Raw genomic sequence first — 22,832 nt, forward strand, 5'->3', positions numbered from 1 at the left:
GAATTACAATTAAAATCTAGGGAGAAATTGAGGGATGAAGGGAGAAAATATACGTGGTTCCAGTATGGACAACTGCAATCTAGATGGAAAATAGATCAGAAAATTGATATTAGGCAAAGTGATGATAACTTGGTAAAACAAATAAAAGATCAAGGTCAACAGCATATAAAAAGATTATACACGTATTAGTAGAAATTGATTCAGAAATGGAGTTGGTTAAAGATTGTATATTAAGATGGGCACAAAATTTTCAACAACCTTTAATGTTAGTAACATGGGAAAAAATTTGGGTGAGGAATATTAAATTTAGGCAAGCACAAAATTTAAGACAAATTTTTTATAAAATGTTTTATAGATGGCATTTAGATCCGAAAAAACTGTCGTGTATGTATCCAAATGTGAAAGCAAAATGTTGGAGATATGATTGTACGGATGCTACTTATTATCATATATGGTGGACTTGCAAAAAAGTTAAAGCTTTTTGGATTAAAATATGGTGGATTATGCAGAACATTTTGAAAAAGAAGATCAAGTTTATTCCACAGTTCTTTTTATTAGGAATAATTCCAGATTGTACTGTTATAGAGACAAAATTGATTTTGAATTTAATAACTGCTGCAAGATTATTGATTGCACAATATTGGAAGAAAGAAGACTTACCTACAATTGGAGAATGGATTAGTAAAGTATCAAATTTAGCAGAAATGGCAAAAATTTCTGCCTACTTGAAAGACTATACACAAGAAAAATATATTTTGGAATGGAGAAAGTGGATTGATTATATTCAAAATACGTATCAGATTAAGAAATACCAATTAGTTTTTGAGTGAAGTTAGGATTTGCTATGTATTAGAGTTTAAGAAAGAAGGGAATTGATAGTGTGATAGTGTGAAATGGATTATGTTTTATGTTATATTTTAGATTATGTTTGTTAGTTACTATACCCTGTATTCTGTTCTGGGAAGTCTCTGGAGGGGGAGTGGAGGAGGGAGAGGAAATGGGAGGGAGGGGGAAGATTATAAATTGATTGATTGTCATTGTACAGGTAGAATTAAATAAGTTGGAATGGTGTAAAGTCGGAGCTGCTCGGTAACCACTTCGGAAGGGAAAGGGTAAGGAAAGAGGAGTAAAGAAGGAAGAAAGTAGGTAGGAGAGAAGGGAGGGGGAAGAAAGGATAGGAGGAGGAGAAGGAGGGGAAGATAGAGGGTTAGAAAGGATGGAAGTGAGAAGTGGGAAGGAGGATGGGAAGTAGGAAAGTGAGAAGGAGGATCGTGGGAAAGTAGAAGAAGGATGAGAAGGGTGGAAAGAATTAAGGAAGGGAGTGGCAACCGAGCAGGCCCGATTGAGCATAATTTGAGTATGGGATCGATTGTTGGATAAGTGATTGTACTGTACATTGGTCAAATTGTGGGAATTATTATGGAAAATAAAAAACTTTTTTTAATATAAAAAAAGGGAAAAAAATCTTGACACTATTATTTTAGGTATGATTACTTCCCTGTGAAGCTGGTAAATCTCGACAACCATCATCCTGCATTAAAATACACCATCAGTTTTTTGCTCATTAGTGACACAACCTGCCAGATGAGGCAGATTGCTTTTCCTGCTCCTGAACAGATTAAATCACTGAAGAAAGTAAGACTAAATAATGCACTAGATGTTCATAAAGCGTTTGAAAGACGAAATAATAAAAGCTATCCTGTAAGACAAATGCTAATTGCTGTGGACCTCAGAACATTGTCATGTTGATTGGAAACTGGGAGAAGTTCATAAATGAAATGTAATAAAGAAGTGCAGAGCATTTAGCCAAGAGGAAATGACCAGTTGGATGCTGATTGAATCAGCCTTAGGTCATATCATATGTTGTATTCTCATTAACGCTCTAGGAGAAAAAGTAAATGAATAGCATATTAAATTATGTACATAAAGATGAGTTAGAGGAAACTAGTTAAGGAAAAAGACAAAAGAATGGCAGTGATTTGATCTGCAGAGAACAGTGAATTTCAGCTTAAGAAAAAAGCAAGCCTTTGTGAAAGCAGAGGAGGAACTGCAAAAAAAAAATTCTATTGGAATAAAAGCGAGGTCATCAGTGGTTTCGGGGTGAGTTATCATCTGTACGCTGATGATACTCAGCTGTACTTTTCCACCCTGGACCACCCCAACGAAGCGGGGTGGTCCCGGTGCCTGGAGGCTGTACGGGTCTGGATGGGGAGAAACAGGCTCAAGCTCAATCCCTCCAAGACGGAGTGGCTGTGGATGCCGGCACCCCAGTACAGTCAGCTGCACCCGCAGCTGACTGTTGGGGGCGAGTTAGTGGCCCCAAAGGAGGTGGTTCGCAACTTGGGCGTCCTCCTGGATGATCGGCTGTCCTTTGATGAACATCTGGCGGCCGTCACCAGGAGGGCTTTTTACCTCTGCTTGGTTCGCCAGTTGCGTCCCTTCCTTGACCGGGATGCCTTATGCACGGTCACTCACGCTCTGGTTACGTCTCGGGTGGATTATTGCAATGCTCTCTACATGGGGCTGCCCTTGAGGTGCACCCGGAGGCTGCAGTTAGTCCAGAATGCAGCTGCGCGAGTGGTAATGGGAGCCACTCATGGCTCCCACGTAACACCACTGCTCCGTAGTCTGCACTGGCTTCCTGTGGTCTTTCGGGTGCGCTTCAAGATCCTGGTTACCACCTTTAAAGCGCTCCATGGCTTAGGACCCGGGTACTTACGAGACCGCCTGCTGTTACCTTATGCCTCCCATCGACCCGTACGCTCTCACAGAGAGGGCCTTCTCAGGGTGCCATCCGCCAAACAATGTCGGCTGGCAGCCCCCAGGGGTAGGGCCTTCTCTGTGGGAGCACCGACGCTCTGGAACGAACTCCCCCCTGGCTTACGTCAAGTGCCTGATCTTCGGACCTTTCGTCGTGAGCTAAAAACATATTTATTCACTCAAGCAGGACTGGCATAAATAGTTGATTTTAAATTGGGGTTTTAGTGATTTTAAATTTTTAAATTTTTTAAATTATCGGCCGTTTATTAATAGTTTCTTTTAATTTCTTTTAATTGTATATATTCTGTATTTTATGCCGGCTGTACACCGCCCTGAGTCCTTCGGGAGAAGGGCGGTATAAAAATCTAATAAAATAAATAAATAAATAAAAATAAATAAATAAAATAAAGTAACTAAAGAAAGTATGAAAATATCTAATTTGCATCAGACGTCTGGAAGAATAGTTTAATCTAGAATCCGAAGGAAAGGAAGTTATAAGTTTTAAGATGTAGTACCGTTTAGCCAATTACTATTCAGTATATAATAACATAAGGTGGCTCAGACGCTGAGCTTGTTGATCGAAAGGTCGGCAGTTCAGCGATTCGAATTCCTAGTGCTGTGTAATGGGGTGAACTCCCGTTACTTGTCCCAGCTTCTGCAACCTAGCAGTTCGAAAGCACGTAAAAAATGCAAGTAGAAAAATAGGACCACCTTTGGCGGGAAGGTAACAGCCTTCCATGCGCCTTGGGCATTTAGTCATGCTGGCCACATGACCACAGAGACATCTCCAAACAGCGCTGGCTCTTCAGCTTTGAAACAGAGATGAGCACCACTCCCTAGAGTTGGGGCACAACTAGCACCTATGTGCAAGGGGAATCTTTACCTTTACCTTATATAATAACATAAAACAGTGTTACAACAATTGGTAGAATTACAACTATACATTTTAACTGGCATTGATTTTTCGATCATCAGTACTTAGTAAAGCAAAAATGAAAGACAGTTGCATTATTTTAGTTTTGAAGATGTGCTGTGTAGGTATTCTCAGTAGATGTTCATTGAACAGTAGCTCAATCCGAAGATAAAGATAAGCATTTTCACTTACACAGTGCCTTGCGCTTCCATCGGCCATCCTGTATGGCAAGCATAAAAAGATACCATTGACTGAAAGGTTCTGTTCCTATGGCTCAGGAGAGGTGGAGACCACCTCACATACTCCTTCGATATTCCTTTTACAGAGATATTTGAAAAAAACATATCCTTCCAATAATTGCTAGGTATCTTGGTCATTCCCACACTGCTTATCCCCAGGGGCTGCTTAAGGACGAACAGTCCATAACAACAGCTCAGGTGGCTAGATTCTGCCAGCAGCACTGGAGATTCATCGGAAATACATGTCTAATCTACCATAGCTATTTTATACAACAAAGGTGGCAAACCCTTTGCACTGCTTATTCCTTTGCATTTTAGTATTAAACTAAATACTAAACTAAAACTACAGACATCACAGTTTATGGATTGTTATTTTAGTACAATTAGAGCATGAATAATTGACAGACTGGATTTTATCAACAATTTTATCTGTTATTTATTATTTTATTCTAGAATTTTTAATTGGATATTCACTGAGTGTTTTTATTTGTTCTAGTTTCTGGTGTATGACTGTAATAAGCTGGAAAAATTAGTTTTGAAGAATAATCATGAGTGGAGGATTTTGTTTGGAGCTCTAATCAACTATCCTGATTTTACAATTAAAATCCGCCAGTAAGTGGCATAACTGGCTGAATGGGAGATATTTTGGTAGCAGGGTAAAAGCAACAGTCACCTTCAAGGAATGGTATAAAACAGAGGTCTTTAAACTTAGCAGCTTTAAGACTTGTGGACTTCAACTCCCAGAATTCTCCAGCCAGCTATGCAGATGCTGCTACAGAAAAGCTAAGCTAAGACCCTTACGTGGATCTGTCAGTCCTAGCCCCCAGTCTGAGATATATCAGGAGACTCAGAAGATTAGGCTTGTGGCTGCAGGTAATACCATGGAAAGTCAGAGATCAGATTTATTTCTCATGAGCATAGGATTTCCAAGATGCTGCCTAATGAATCTGAATCTGAGGACAGTAGATTACAAACCTCTCTAGTGATAAATAATAATAATTTGGTAAAACTTGTATGCTGCCTATTATCTCTATCAATGGCTCTGGGTGGGTAACAACACTCAAAGAATTTACTGTAAAATCAATACAAAATAAAAAAGATAAAAAGTTTGACAGGACTAGCAGGACTAGAAATTATAAAACTATAACTATAGAAACTATAAAACTATTGAAACTATAAAAGGCAGGACTAGAAACAATGTATGAACCAACCTAGAACTAAGGAGAAATTTCCTGACAGTTAGAACAATTAATCAGTGGAATGACTTGCCTCCAGAGGCTGTAGATGCTCTAAAATTGGAGATGGTTAAGATTTGACAACCATTTGTCTGAAAGAGTATAGGGTTTTCTCCTTGAGAAGGGGTTGGACTAGACAGGGGTCTCCAAGCTTGGTCCCTTTAAGACTTGTGGACTTCAACTCCCAGAGTTCCTCAGCCAGCTTTGCTGGCTGAGGAACTCTGGGAGTTGAAGTCCACAAAGGGACCAAGGTTGGAGATCCCTGGACTAGAAGACCTCCAAGGTTTTTTCCAACTCTGGCTTTCTGTTATTATTCTGTTATTATTATTCTACAGGATGACTGAGGCATTTCATTCCTCCTTGCTAAAGGCCTGGGTGAAGAGCCAAGTTTTCATACCACTGGCAAACAACAGCAAAGTAGGAGCCACCTGCATCTTGGGGAAACTTCATTCCAGAGAGCAGGTGCTGCTACAGAAAATGCACACTTCTGGGATCCCAGAAGATGAAATGGTTTAAGTGTACTTAAGTGTTTAATTGTAACCTAGAATGTACCCATCCTACAAGATCAAATATTCCAGGCAGATGTTACAGGAAAAAAGCAGTCCTTCAAGTAACCAGGCCCTATGCCATGAACAGCTTTAACAGAATGATGACAGAAGCACAACAGAGAGACTCTTCATTTTAAAGCCATGGGCAACTTCTTTGTAATTAGTGTTTTCTTTAGTATTATTTGATTACGTAATTTAGTTTATGGTATTTTGATATGGTCGTGTAGATTAGTTTTCCCTGACAGCAAACAAGTGTAGTGGAATACCACTCTTTCATCTCTTTAATACTTTTGTCCTGGTCTATTATAATCTGTTCCATCTGAAATACAGGCTGTGAGGAAGACTGTTGTAACTTTATTGTAGATTGGAGAAGGCTGCTGTAACATAGTATAGAATTTTTTTTCCATTTTGTTGTATGTTTGGAAGAGACAGAGTTATATAAATAGGATATAACAGGACAAACCCAATAAAAGAAAAAAAGATGAAAGGGAAAGCAATACAATGTAAACTGAAAAGAAAATTACAGACAGTAATTGTAGCCCAAGTTGACTAGCTGTAGCCAAAGAGTTAAATAATTAAAATGGCAAGAAAGAATGTAGCTGACGTTTTTCTGTTTTCTGGAGCTTTAAAGTATCAGCCCGAGCTTCCGGTGGTGCCACCTTCTTCGATGAGTTCCTAATTAAGGAGCTCCATACTGAACTTCATAAAAGCCAGGAAAACGCTGGCTTTAATCTTTTTCCCTGGATGAAAGGGAAAGATAAGAGCTGCGGGGGTGTGGTAGACCTCCCCAGGGGCTTTGTTTTTTTATTAAGCAGAGCCCTGAGGGTCGAGTCCCATCAATCATCCTGCCAAGCTCCGACCTTCAGTGCGCGCCTGCAAAAGCAGGAAAAGAAGAAAGTGTCCATCTCTGCTAATTGTCTTATCTTTATGGATTTCTATAAGCAGACGGAATGAGCACAAGTGAACAACTACTGGATTGCAAGTATTTTTGATTTCCTGACTTCTACCCTTTTAAAAAGAGAAAGTTTTTTTTCTTTGTTTCAACTGACTCTTTAAGATGGCGCCTGAAAGGGAGTGAAAGTGAAGAATGGAATTCTAAACAGCCTGTGTAACTAAGAAGCTAAGAAATGTTATCTGTGGATTCTAATGAAGTGAAGTGAGCTCTCCTATACTTAAAGGGGAAAAGAGAAGTTTCTAGACTTATATTTTGTGAATCTTAAAAACTGAAATGGCTACTAAACCACCTAAGACTGGGGGTAGAAGGGGTTCTGAACCAGCTTTAGAAGATTTGATTAAAGAACAAGGGAAAGTTTTTGAAGAAAAGTTTAAGGAGATGATGGATAATAATGAGAAAATAAGAGAAGAAATAAAAGAGAATAATAAAAAAATAAGAGAAGATATTCTGATGGCTTTCCAAGGTTTGGCAAAAAGACTGGAGGTGGTGGAGGAGGAGGTGCAAGAAATTGTTCAGTCAAATCAGCAAATAGAAAATAGAATGGGGGGAATGCAAATTAAATTGGACAAAAATGAAGATCAAGTGGTGGTGATGCAGTATAGAATGATGGAAAGAGCTCTGAGAATTAGGGGCTTGAATGAGGAGAAAGGGGAAGATTTAAAAAAAATTTATCAGAAGCTCTGGCTGAATTTATTGAACTTGATCCACAAGAGGTTGCTTATCAAATTGACAAAATTTATAGAGTTAATTCCTGGATTGCTAGGCAGAAGAAACTTCCTAGAGACATTGTGGTTTATTTTTTGAAAAGAACAGTGAGAAATCAAATTTTGCACGTTGCATTTCAGAAAAACTTGAAAATAGGAGAACAGGAGCTGAAGGTTTTGAAAGAGATTCCTCCCAAGATGTTAAGGGATAGAAAGGACTTTACATTTTTTACACAAGAGCTTAAGAAATACCAGATTCAATTTAGATGGGAGGTTCCAGTTGGTTTGACAGTGTATTATCAAGGAAGGAGATATTGTATTGATACAGTGCTTAAGGCCAAAGATTTTCTTTCCACCATGCTGAAACTTGAAGTAGAAATAATAGAGAAAAGAATTCAAGAGACTCAAATGGGTGTGGAAGCTGAGGTGATTCCAGTGATGTTACCATCTGAGGAACAACCACAAGAACAAAGACTGACGAGGGGAGCCCTTAAGCGTAAAGAAAAGGAACAACAAACTCAAAGTAAAATTCAGGATTCTGCTACAGAAGCGGTGGGAGGAGCACGGCCGAAGATACGGGAGGACGATCTTCAGATGATCGCTCAAAAGCTTCAGCAGGCCAGTAATGGCAAATAAAATCTTGACCTGGAATGTCAATGGTTTGAATTCAGCTCAGAAGAGAAGAAAAATATTTCATTATTTGAAACAATTTAGAAATGATGTAATTTGCTTACAAGAAACGCATATTAAACTATCAGATCAAAAGTACTTAATAAACTCAAAGTTAGGTAAACATTTTATTGCCTCTGCTTTGGACAAAAAACATGGCATAGTGGTTTATTTGAGAAAAGATATACCAGCCAAGTTAATAGAGGCAGATATTCACGGAAGATATATTGCTATTGAACTTACAATAGAAACAAAAAAGACCCTTTTGTTTGCTATATATGCACCCAATCAGCAACAAGAAAATTTTTATAGAATGTTGTATGATAAATTGATTCTATGGGATTATAAATCGTGTATTATATTGGGAGATTGGAATGGAGTAATAGATACACGAAAGGACAAGAGAACTTTTTCTAAGAAGATACCTGCACATGCAAAGCTGCCTAAATCCTTTTTTGACATGATAGAAGATTTTGAGTTGAGAGATGTATGGAGACTGCGGAATTTGGAGGAAAGAGACTATACTTTTTTCTCTGATAGGCATCAATCCTTCTCACATATTGATTTTATTTTAATTTCTAATGATTTGCTTTTTAAGGTGAAGAAAACTAAGATATTTCCAAGATGTTTGTCTGATCATAGTCCTGTTTGGATGGAATTGCAATATGGAAAAGAAGGTAGAAGAACTTGGAGATTAAATGAAAATTTGTTTAGATATCAGGATAATGTAAATCAATGTAAAAAGCAGATGAAAGAATTTTTTGATCATAATTTGAATAATGAAACATCGATAGAAATGGTTTGTAGTAAAGCTTTTATGAGAGGTGTATTAATATATATTAATAATAGACAGAGAAATAAGTAACAAAGACAGCATAGGTATCTAGAAGAGGAAATTTATAAGAAGCAACAATTATTAATACATAACCCGCATGATCATAAACTTAAAGATGCAATAAAGTTATTACAGAATCAATTTAATATGATAATAGCTGATCAGGTGGCAACAAATATACAATATGCTAAACATAATACTTTTTGTAATGCAAATAGACCTGGTAGGTGGTTAGCATATACCTTAAGGAAAAGACAAAAACAACGTACTATAGAAAAAATAGAATATAAAGGTAAAGAGAGATACCAACAGGATAAAATTAAAAAAGCTTTTTTAGAATATTATACAAATTTATATCTTAAAGATAATATATTGAACACAAGGATATTGATAATTATTTGAAGGAATATAAGGTTAAAAATTTAACTTTAGAACAAACGGATGAACTGAATCGGCCTATAACTTCTGAAGAAATTATTTTGGTAATTAAACAATTAAAAATGGGGAAAACTCCTGGTACGGATGGGCTTACAGTTAGTTATTATAGGAATTTACAGGATGAGATGTTAGGTCCACTTAAGGAATTATTTAATTAGATACAATTAGGAGGGGGAACCTCTTTTATTTAATTGATACCAAAAGAGGAACAGGATTGTTCCAAACCTGGGAACTATAGGCCAATCTCGCTTTTAAATAATGATTATAAGATTTTTGTTAAAATAATAGCTAATAGATTAATGTTGATTTTGCAGCGAAGAATTCATAATGATCAATCTGGATTTATAAAAGGGAGACAGATGAGGAATAATGTTAGGCAGATTGTCAATTTACTGGAGTATTTAGAAAAGAAAAATTTTATTCCAGCAGCATTTATTTTTCTTGATGCAAAGAAAGCTTTTGATCTATTGCATTGGGATTTTTTATTTAAATTAATAGAAAAGATGCAATTTGGAGATGGTTTTACAAGAATAATTAGGGCAATTTATGGAGAGCAAACAGCACAGATTATAATTAATGGTAGCTTAACAGAACCTTTTAAGATTGCGAAAGGAACAAGACAGGGATGTCCTTTATCACCATTATTGTTTATTTTAACTCTAGAACCATTATTGGATAAAATACGAGAAGTAAAGGAGATAGAGGGAATTAAAGTTAGACAACATGAATATAAGCTGAGAGCTTTTGCAGATGACCTGGTGATTACCTTAACAAACCCTATAAACTCTAGTAAATCTTTGTTGGAAATAATTGATCAATATGGGAAGGTTTCAGGGTTTAAGGTAAATCAGAAAAAGACAAAAGTGATAATAAAAAATATGGCCAGACAACAGAAAGAAAAACTAGAGGAAATAACAGGATTTGAAATTGTAAAGAAGGTTAAATACTTAGGGGTCTATATTACATCTTCAAATGTGAAATTGTATAAGAATAACTATGAGGTTTTATGGCAAAAAGTTCAGAAGGAGTTGATTGTTTGGAAAAAATTGCAATTATCCTTGCTGGGGAGAATAGCTGCTATTAAAATGAATGTTTTACCTAGATTTTTATTCCTCTTTCAGATGATACCAATAATTAAGAAAGATAAGAATCTTGAGGAATGGCAGAAGGGAATTAATAAATTTATATGGGAAGGTAAAAAAGCTAGGGTTAAAATGAAAATAATTCAAGATTCCCGGGAAAGGGGAGGTTTAAAAATGCCCAATTTTAAATTATACTATGAAGCAGCTGCTCTCTCTGCAATAAGTGATTGGTTTAATTTAACAGAGGAAAGAATTTTGAATATAGAAGGTTATGACTTGCTATATGGATGGCATGCATATTTAATTTATGACAAAAAAGTGGATAAGGCCTTTAAAAATCATGTGTTAAGAACTGCTCTTCATGTGTTTGGAAAAATACTCTTACAAACTAAATTATAAGGTTCCTATATGGGCAAGTCCTAGACATACAATAGAGAATATAAATATAGAACAGAATCAGGAAATGATTACATATAAAGATCTTTTGTATACTGAAAGAGGTAATTTGCAATTAAAATCTCTGCACGTACTAAAAGAAGAAGGGAAAAATTATACTTGGTTTCAATATGAGCAACTACGTGCTAGATGGAAGGAAGATCAGAAAATTGGTATAGAGCAGAACGAGGGAAATTTGGTAAAGCAAATTAGAAATCAGTCTCAGGAGCATATAAAGAGATTGTATAATGTGTTACTTGAAATAGATTCTGAAAGGGACTTGGTAAAGGACTGTATGATAAAGTGGGCACAAAATTTTCAGGAGCCAATATTATTGGAAACTTGGGAAAAAATTTGGGTTAGAAATGTTAAATTCACGCAGGCACAGAATCTGAGGGAAAATTTTTATAAAATGTTTTATAGATGGCACTTAGATCCTAAGAAATTATCATGTATGTACCCAGATATGCAAGCAAAATGTTGGAGATGTAATTGTGATGATGCTACATATTTTCATATTTGGTGGACTTGTAAGGATATAAAGGCCTTTTGAATAAAAATTTGGTGGATTTTACAAAATGTTTTGAAAAAGAAGATAAAGTTCCTGCCGCAATTTTTTTTGTTGGGAATTATTACGGACTGTACAGTAATTGAGACTAAATTGATTTTAAATTTAATAACAGCAGCAAGATTACTAATAGGACAATACTGGAAGAAAAAAGAAGTACCTACAATAGAAGAATGGATATTGAAAGTTGCCAATTTGGCTGAGATGGCGAAGATATCAGCCTTTTTGAAGGACAATACGCAAGAAAGATACTTAAAGGAATGGGAAAAATGGATTGACTATATTAAGACTAAGAGTTATCAGACTGTTTTTGAATGATTATGATGTATTATTTTTTATTGTTTTCGGGGGAAGTTAGGAATTGATGGTTGTAGGGGTATAATTAAGTTGGGACGAAAATTTTTTAGCATATGTGTTTTATTTTTAACTATACCTTGTGCTCGTTCCGGGAAGTCGGGGGGGGGAGGGGGGTTGTGAAGGGAGGGGGGAGGGGAGGTGGGGGGAAAGGGGAAAAAAAATTTCTGTAAAACTTTTTGAATTAAAAAAAAAGAAAGAAAATAAAATAATAAAGTATCAGCCAATATAATGGATATTGTTTGCTAATGGCTTGTCTCAAAATTATATCGACAGCATTCCCCTGGTCTACTAATTTTGTCACTTTGTCAAAGAATGCAATGAGATTAGTCTGGCATGATCTGTTTTTGACAAACCCATGTTGGCTTTTGGTTATTACTTTGTTTGCTTCTAGGTGTTCGGTGATTCGTTGCTTGATTATCTTTTCCGGAATCTTCCCTGGTATTGAGGACAGGCTGATAGATCTGTAGTTTCCTGGATCTGGTTTTTTTTCTTTTTTTGAAGATGGAACTACATCAGCTCTTTTCCAGTCTTCTGGCAGTTTCCCTGTGCTCCAGGATCTTTGAAAGAGAGTTAATATATACAGTCTATATTTTGCCTCCAATCCCATATACCCATGATGGTCAACCTGTGGCACGTGGAGCCATATTGATGGGCACACAAGTCCAGCTCTGGCGCACATGTACGTGCTGGCCAGCTGATTTTTGGGCCTTCTGGGTTCACCAGAAGTCAGGAAACATGTTGTTTCCAGCCTCCAAAAGCAGGGGGAGCGGGGGTGGGTGGGTCACACACGTACGTGCCCACACCCATAATTCTATGTGCCCATCTCCCAACACATGCGTGCATGACCCCCCCTCCATGACCCCCGCTTTTGGCACATGATGACCCAGTGGGCCCAGTAGCCATTTCCAACCTCCAGAGGGCCTCCAGGGAGGTGGGGAAGGCCCGTTTTTCATTCTCCCCAGGCTCCAGAGCCTTTCTAGGAGCCTGGGGAGGGCAAAAACGGCCTTCCCCATTGCCCAGAGGCCCTCTGGAGGCCGGAAATGGCCCGTTTCCCAATTGGGGAAAATGGGCCTAATGGGCCCACCAAGTCATCATGTGCCAAAAGCGGGGGTCGTGCAGGGGGGTCACGCACGCATGCATAGGGGGGTTGCATATAATTATGGGTATGGGCATGCGCACATGTGATCCCCCCGTGCTCCCCCCGCTTTTGGCACACGATGGCAAAAAGGTTAGCCATCACTGCCATATACACTTCCAACATTCAGTTCAGATTTGAACTGGATATCATATATGGAAGTTAAATACTTTATGTACTATACATCCTAGTGCTTTGCTTTTCAGCCATACTAACTTGTGATCAAATTACCATTTTGGAAGTTATCAATTTTAAGTCTAGGTGTAAGTTGTTATTATTTTGCATTCCTGCAAATTCAAAGCAAACTTTCCTATCTTATGGTTTATTGCACCCATGTTCTTTACTCACACCTCCATTTTAAAGCACAAGCTGTTTAGTCAAGAATTTTCTGATATTTCTTCAGCCTGAGAATTCCAGGTGTCACTCGGTGAAAAATATAACAGCTCTTCTCAAAACAGATACTTCATTTTTTCCTGCAGATCTGGGCTTAAAGGGCAGAAAGTTACTAAGTCTCAATAATATCCAGGTATCAAGTGCAGCTGACTTGTCACGGAGAATTTGAAAGAGCTGGCAATATTATCCACTGCAGGTTTGTGATTTACTGAGGCACAGTTGTCAGGCTGACAATGAGTGGTATGGAAGTTGGAAATGGCAGACAGGTAATTCTTCGAAGAATCTTATAGCCGTTTGCCAGTCCCTTGGGCTTGAAGAAAAAGAGGTAAGGGAAAGCAGGAGAGATGGCCCTTTATAAGACACTTTCTAATTGGCCATCAAAATGATGGAAGGCAGAAGTGAGAGATGACAGTATGAGCCCCTCAAGCATGTTTTTGAGCATTTTCTTGTGCTCAACATTTTATATCTATGCTTGAATATTTGCCAGAGTGTTTCATCTAACACCTAGTTAAATCTCCTTCTGTCTCATCCTGAGATTTCACAGCCTGAGATATATGCTCTTTTTCTCTTCCTTCCTTCCAATCAATCATTGTTTGCAGATCTCACTTTCTTTACATCTGCATATGAACAGGAATTGACAAATTCCTGCATATGCATATGTGTGCATAAGAGCACAAGCGTGACTACCGTTCCTGTCCTATTGTTTCCTTTCGTTATATCCAATTAATATAGTTATTACATACTCATACTTATATATACGCTTATACTGTATAATTATTTTATGCTTATGCTTATGCTTATATATAGGCATGTTTGTGCTCTTATGCACCACTCTTACAGACCTCTTAGGAATGGGATGAGGTCAATGGTAGATAGTTTTTGGTTGAAACTTTTGGGATTTTGGGAAGAGACCACAGAATCAGGTAGTGTATTCCAAGCATTAACAATTCTGTTACTGAAGTCATATTTTCTGCAATCAAGATTGGAGCGGTTAACATTAAGCTTAAATCTATTGTGTGCTCTTAAAGTATTGTTGCAATTGAAGCTGAAGTAGTCTTTGACAGGAAGGACAATGTAATAGATGATTCTATGAGTTAAACTCAGGTCATGTCGAAGGCAGTATAGTTCTAAATTTTCTAAACCCAGAATTTCAAGTCTGGTGGCATAAGGTATTTTGTTGTATTCAGAGGAGTGGAGTACTCTTCTTGTAAAATATTTCTGGACACTTTCAATTGTATTGATGTCAGAAATGTGGTATGGGTTCCAAACAGTCGAGCTGTATTCAAGAATTGGTCTAGCAAATATAAAGAAGTTAATGTTTCAGTAATGTGTGCTTTTGGATTTGATTTTTGCAAGAAACTCTGATAGAATGAGCCCCAGCTGATCCCAACTTCATGAGAATGAAGGTATAGATCAGGGGTCTCCAGCCTTGGTCCCTTTAAGACTTGTGGACTTCAACTCCCAGAGTTCCTCAGCCAGCTGAGGAACTCTGGGAGTTGAAGTCCACAAGTCTTAAAGGGACCAAGGTTGGAGACCCCTGGTATAGACAATAGCAGCATTAGAAGAAACTCAAGTCACATGGAAAAACTCTACAGGTGCATCTAGCATATCATTTTCCACCCACTCCACTGTAGCTCTGGTACAGTTTCAAGTATGAACCTTTTCCATTAAGAGCTACTTGATCATTTTAAACAGGAAATGTTCAGAGCCAAAGTCTAATCCAGGATGCTCTCTGCCACATACATATTGTCTCAATAGTAGGCAGGTGAAACAGGCAGACAGTTGGCAGGAATCCATTCCCATAACCTCTTTATGACTTCAGATTTATTGAATGAGGATTGCTATGCAGAATAACAACAAGCTGCATATGGAACATACCTAGAAATCTGCTTGTATAAACAGGTAACAAAGATTCTTCTCCCTCTATTGACGGTATACACCCCTACCCTAGAAAAAGCATTGCCGTAAATTTTAAATGGATCTTCTTTTATCAATATCTCTGTATAATAAGTGATAATTTGAAAGGCAGCCTTACTAACTCACAGTGTTAAATAAACTGAATTTATTTTGATCTATAATTAGACCATTTCTCACTAGTTGGTTACAGGGACTTGTAATATTCTGCAGCCATCATTAATACAGTCTAATCCCATTACCATCATATTTTTCTAATGATGATTGGATGACACTAGAAGATGCTTCAAATCACTAATGTGGAAATTTATTTTATTTTTTAATCAAACTTATATGCCAACCTCTCCAGATGACTCTGGGTGATGCACAATAGATAAAACAGAAAATATAAAAACAGTAATAACAAATATAAAAAAGATAGTAAGTAAATATCCTAAAAACCCAACATACAAACTGTAAAAGAAGAGAAAATAAAATATAACCCCCTGAACAATGAAGCCATCCAGATAAATCTCCAATTCCATGGAAGGCCCAGGCCTTGTCATATAACCAAGTCTTGAGGGCCTTCCAGAATATCAAAAAAGATGGGACCAATCTGATTGTAGAGGGAAGGACATAAGAGTGATGCCACTGCAGGGAAGTCACAGCTCCTGGGACACTGAATGAAGATGACATGGCTTCTTTGCATGATCTCATGGGAGAAGCTAATGTAAACAGGGAGAGGTAAATCCCTAGATAGCTTGGTCCCATGCCAAGAAGGGCTTTAAAGGTTAAAACCAACACCTTAAATGAGACCCAGATGCAAACTGCCAACCAATGTAGCTCACAGATCAGATGTGCAGCATGGGTTTCCTAGGAGCACACGTAACTGCCCTTACCATTACATCCTGTGACCAGATGAAGTTTGTAAATCCTCTTCAAGGACAGCTCCATGTACAGCGCATTGCAGTAGATCAGTTTGGAGAGGACTACACCACAAATAACTGCAAGCCATATTAGGAACTGAAACAGTCTTCACAGCTATATTATAGTTTGAATTACTATACTGTTGGAACCACTTCGTGAAATATTTATTTGTTGTCACTTTTCTTCCAGAAGTTAAAGATGGCCGGATGAATTGCCCTCCGATTTAATTCTCACCACAACTCTATAGAATGCATTTGGTTGAGAGACAGGGATTTATCCAAAGCCTCTCAGATGAACTTCATGGGTGAATGGGAATTTGAACTTGAATACCCTCAGTCCCAGCGCAATATTTTCACCACAGTATACTGGCTCTCAATTCCGTATATGTCACCAGCACTAATAGAAAATTCCATTGATTTTGGAAACTAAAATCATGTTCAAATCACTCACTAAGCTTGTAGGCAAGCAGAGTTTATTTATGAATTTACTTATTTCCTTACATCGTTGCCACTCCAATCAACTGATGCTGAGAGGTGTACCACTCCCAAATCCATCATTTCAATTAAACATTGTCAGTAAAGAAGCTTAAACTTCCTTCTTTTGAGTTGAATTACAGTTGTTATTTTGCTTTGTTTTTTTTACTGCTGGCTTCTTTTAGTATGCTATGGATACAAAGGTCATAAGTTGAAGTAATAAGAGAACAATACATAAAAGTTGTTCCAAAAGCCGTAATAGTTTACAACAAGTTTATAAAAACTTAAATTCAAACCTAGCATATAGGATGTGCTACAAGTCAGAGAGAGGGGGGGAAGGGGGGAGAGAGAGAGATTCACACAATATATGCTCTGGCAGATAGATAATAAAACCGATTTTTAAAAAATATTCAGTGAGGAAAATTCACAAGCTTTGTCCAGACATCTTAGCAACCATTCGTAGCTGATAATGAGCTATGATGGGGCCACATCATAGCAAGGCAGATACAGAACAATCAGATGGAAGAGAACCAATTAGGGTGTTAGAATGCAAATTGGAGACAATAGTTTTGATCTTCCATACTCTAGTGCAGGGTGTCAAACTCACATCGTCATGCCAGAGTCACATTATATATCAGGACTTTTTCCCCTTTCACGAAAATTGATGTGGGCGTGGCCAACATGTGATGCATCTGGCTCGTGGGCCATGAGTTTTACAGCCCTGCTCTAGTGGCACCTCCTATATTCCTCAGATGAAAGTCATTGTCTTCAATTAATCTAGCTTCCAATTCTAACTCAAGTTAAGCTTTGTTACTGGCAAACTAACAAGCAGTGACAGTTAACGGATCTAATCCTCAAAAAGTAAATGTTGCAAAAGACAAAGTGCCTATATCTGCTGGCAAGCTGCCTCAGCAAACTGGAAAAAGAACCACCTTTTTTTTTTCCTTCTAGAAAAGTGTCATGGTATACATCAATTCTTTCAGATGGATGTGAAGTTACTCCCAACTTCAGTCTCTTGTTTTCTGTCCATGGAAAAATGCAAGGTGTAGCTGCATGTGACATGGTTTGGGTAAAACAATCTGCAGAACAAAAGGATACAAAGACATTGCAAATAATGAATAGATAAGATCCAATTGATGGATCTGTTCACTCCACAGTTGATTCCTTGGTTGGCGTCACAACAAAAAAGAAATATATTACCGAGATGTTTCTACTACACCTGGCATTTATTCTGCTAATCCACCTGAAGATCACTTCCGTCAATCTCTGAAGTAGTAAACCATAATGTTGATTTTATAAACTGTTCCCTTGAAATGAGTAGGTCCTTGCCTGCAGCCTCTCACCATGTACGGTTTCCATAAATATGCAGAACATTTGATAATAATTAAAGCAATTAGTAATCAGGTATATGCTGCTGATTTTCCCTTCATATCATTATGTCGTTAGAAGAGTGCAATAAAATTAAGGAACCATACAATGTCTCACAAAGTTCATGCTAGCAATATTTTTCTACCAATAAAAGATTGTAAAGAAGGTCAGATTATTAAATTATTATTTAATTTTAACAAAAGACAGAAATATGAATTTGGAAAAGGCACTTTCTTAGTTTAGCGTTCTATATTCTAGCAAATAATGTTATAGCTGCATCAATTTTGGGGATAGCAGTAAGATTTTATATAATAAAAGTAACTCTAGTTATCTATCGTGATTTCCCCAACCCATTTGAAAGCCCTTTTTTTAAATAGCAGGGGTGAAATGTTACCGGTTCGGACTGGTTTGGCCAAACTGGTAGTGATGGCGGCGGGCGGTTCAGAGAACTGGTAGCGATGTCAGCGTGAGGCTCCGCCCACCCACCCGGTCATCATTCCCAAATCCATTTGTTAAAACCAGGAAGTAACCTTTTTTTTACCTTCTGCGCATGCGCAGAGGGTCCACGCGCACATGTGATGCGCTTGGCGCATGCACTTCTGAACTGTTAGGGAAGGTAAGTAGATTTCACCCCTGTTTGATAGGATACCATAATTTTAGAGCTATTGAATCATGTCTCTATCTTACCCTACACACCCATTACCACAACTATATTCTTCAATCAAAAGCAACAGGTAGAGTGTTTGGGGAAAGATGAATGCTTTCAAATCTTTCTCTGTAGAAAAGTATAAGGGATTTATTTTCATTATTGCATGAGAGAGTTGCCTCCAACTAATTTGTACAGACACTGGATTCTCTCAGAGGAGCAATGCGCAGACCGTCAATAATTAACTCTGTCAGATGGCAGGAGGCCAGAACCAATTACGCAGCAGTGCAGACATCTTCAGCTGCTTATAAATAAAAAACGAAATCTGGAATAAAAGTAAATAAAGCATTATTTTCCAGGATGATCAATAATTGCTCTCTATTCCCCCAGCTTTCATCTATACTGCATTACTTTTCCTGATTGCAAATAACATAACAAAACAAGAGAACCCAGGCAAGCTGTAGATAATCTATCTTTTGGAACAATAATGGTTTTTCTTAAATATATTCCCTCCTCAAACTTTTTAAAGGATCAGTCTAAGGTTATTAGGTTTTTTTTTATTTCCCCCTAGAATTTAGCAATATATATTAAAGCAAACATCTTCTACAATTACTAGAGGATAAGACTGCATATTGGCTACAGTCCCAAAATGCCACCAGGCTTGAAATTTTGGGCTTGGACAATCTGGAACTGTACCGCCTGCAGCCTTATCTAAGTATAGTACACAAAATTGTCTGCTACAACATCTTACCTGTCAACGACTTCTTCAGCTTTAACCTCAATAAAACATAGGCAAACATTTGATACAAACTCAAGGTAAACTGCTCCAAACTCAATTGCAGAAAATACTTCAGCAGCAGAGTGGTCAATGCCTGGAATGCTCTACCTGATTCCGTTGTTACATCCTCAAACCCCCACAGCTTCAACCTTAAACTGTCTACCGTGGACCTCACCTCATTCCTAAGAGCTCTGTAAAGGGGGCGTGCATAAGTACACTAGCATGCCTATAGTCCCTGTCTTACTGTCCCCATTTATCTGTATTCATTTCCTTCGTTCATGTCCATATTTATACCTATCTTTGTTTGACAAACTATTAAAATCAATCAATCAATCAATTTGATATAGGGTTCATAGACACAAGAAAAGTGGTAAACTGTGGTGTCCTATTTTCTTCCTTCCTGTCCAGGAGAAGTAAAGAAGAATGGGAATCCATTAATCGGTGGTAGGTCCAGACAGGACATAAAGTCATCACCATGGTGAAAGCAAATGAAAGCAGGGAAAACTGGTAATGGGCAACAAAGGGCAACAATTTTTGAACCAAGGTACATCAAATGGGCTAACTTACAGAATGCCATGATTCATTATTCCAGTGGGAATGAAATTTGGGAAGAGTCTGTTTACTTCCCGTCTGCTGCATCAGCCATATCAGATGATTGTCATTTCCAACATTACCTGACAGCTTCCAAAAAGTCACTGGGGAAATTGTCAGGAATCATGAACTTGATTGTAATTGTGCAAGTTCCTACTTAGTTTCCCAATAGCATAGATGCCAACACACCTTTTCCAACCCACGCACCCCTACACACCCCTATACACCCTTCCAAAATTGGGCAGCACCTCTTGTACAACTGCCTATTCTCTTTCTGACCTATCCTGTGCACTCATTTCAACCCATGACACAACCACTGACAGCCTTCCTAAAAGGTGTTGCATGGGTTGGGGAGGATGCATGGGGTATTGTACAGGTTGGAGGGGCTTGTGAGTGCAAGGCAAGCAGCATAAAAGTTAAAGATAGTGCATGGGGTTATGCGACTCTTAAAATAAGGAACTATCTCTAAATCAATTATCAATGTGTCAATGGATTATCTAGTTTCTAGTTAGAAGTAACAAATGCAATGTTCAGGCAGCTGGAAATACAGAGGGAAAGCTTAATAGTCTCTGTGATAGGTTTCCTAAGCATTTTTAGCTGGTGAAAATTATGATAGATGATAAAGCCAGGTAATGATGGACCTTGTTATTATTGTGGATCTCATAGTCTGTGGTTATCTCATAGTCTGTGGTTACTTTCTATTAGAAAGTAGAACTTTGGTAGTCAGCATCTGTTGGAATTGTGTGTATATGTCACATATAGTGAAATACTAAACTGTAAATAGCGGCTTCTCTGAAAACTATATGTATGTAGATTTCCCTGCCTTACCCTAATGCTATGAAAGACTAATCAAAAGTAAGTCACACTGAATTCCATAGACCTTATTCTCATTTATATCTATTCAGAATGCAGCATTATTCCATTAAAATTTATGCAATTCATTAGCTAGGAGTACTTTCCTCTATTTATCTAATCAAAAGAGTGATTGCTTTTAATGACTTTTACTCTCAGGGAAGCATGGATTGGACTGTGTGTATGTGACAGCCCTAATAAATCTAATATACAATCCAGGCACGCCACAGTTAAGGACGTTTATATTCTGTTGACCATGTTTGGTAGAATCCACTGTGATATTAATTGCATGATGATATCACACAAATCGTATAATTCACAGCAATTGAATGTTTACCACCCTCCCCTTTCTCCACTGGGTGCTCATGGAAAAGGTTTAAATATGTCCCTAATCTCACCCACTGGCATTAGTGAAACTTAAAAGATGCTTACTGTTGACTCCTTGGTGTCCTTTGTTTGATTGATTGATTTCTATAGTCACCCACTCTGAGCGGCTTTTAATTCAAATTTACCATTTACAATTACTGTTAAAAATTTACAAAACATTTTAAAACAATAAAAAAACAGTAAAAGGCATTAACAATATAGCCAGGAAGGTTTTGCTAATAATACAAGAATACCTTTTTCATTTTTTTCATTTCTTTTATTTATGTATTGAGTTGTATTAAGATTTGTCTTAAAGCTGTCAAGTTGAATAGATTGGCAAAAGAAACCAAGATTACTAAATTCCCAAAGAAGTTATTTTGAACCTCTCAAAATGTAGTTGCAAAGCAATTCTCAAAATTTGACAGTTCTGAGTGCTAAATTGGCGAAGGCTATCCTAGAGAAATAAACTTAATAAACTCCCACATCCCAAATTTGCTAATAGGAGGCGTTGAAGATTTCTTTAAACTTCCCTTTCTGATTATGGTTATTTATACTATACAGACTACCACTATTTTTTAATTTTCTCTTGGATACTTTAATTATAATTAACTAAGATTTCAGTCCAGTTGTCCAAGGATATACAGTATATCAGTAAGATCTAAAGCTAAATACAAAACATTCATCCCCCCCACATTTTCTCCTGGATTTGATTGACACAACTTTGGTAATATGACATTATTTTAGTTTCCATGAGTGTGACAGCATGAATGAGAGTCTTACTTTTAAACAAGGCATTCCTTTTTGCGCTACTCAGTAAAAAAAAAAACCTTGAAGTTTCTATTCCATATGTTGTTCCAAATTGACATAAAACAACATTATTCTATGCTTATTAGAACTTGGACCTTAGAAAATTTATCCCACATGAAGAATGATCTACAGTGAACTCAAAAAAGATTTATGGAAAATATACACCTATATTATTATTTTTATTTATTTATTTTATTGTTTATATTTATATACCGCCCTATCTCCCAAAGGACTCAGGGCGGTTTACAGGCATTTAAAAAACAAAAAATACAATAAATACAATTCTAAAAACAATTAAAAAACTTATTCAAAAGCCTTAATTAAAAATATAAAAATTAAAACCCAAGATAAAACCCACAAACTAAAATCTAACTCAGTCCTGCGCAGTTAAATAGATATGTTTTAAGCTCGCGGCGGAAGGTCCGAAGGTCCGGAAGCTGACGAAGTCCTGGAGGCAGTTCATTCCAGAGGGTGGGAGCCCCCACAGAGAAGGCCCTTCCCCTGGGCGCCGCCAGACGACATTGCCTCGCTGACGGCACCCTGAGGAGTCCCTCTCTGTGAGAGCGCACGGGTCGGTGAGAGGTATTCGGTAGCAGCAGGCGGTCCCGTAGATAACCCGGCCCTATGCCATGGAGCGCTTTAAAGGTGGTCACCAAAACCTTGAAGCGCACCCGGAAGGCCACAGGCAGCCAGTGCAGTCTGCGCAGGATGGGTGTTATACGGGAGCCACGAGGCTCCATCTATCACCAGCGCAGCCGCATTCTGGACTAACTGCAGCCTCGGATGCCCTTCAAGGAGCCCCATGTAGAGAGCATTGCAGTAATCCAGGCGAGACGTCACGAGTGCGTGGGTGACCGTGCATAGG

This window comes from Ahaetulla prasina, chromosome 3 (assembly GCF_028640845.1).
Source record: "Ahaetulla prasina isolate Xishuangbanna chromosome 3, ASM2864084v1, whole genome shotgun sequence".
Classification (NCBI taxonomy): domain Eukaryota; kingdom Metazoa; phylum Chordata; class Lepidosauria; order Squamata; family Colubridae; genus Ahaetulla; species Ahaetulla prasina.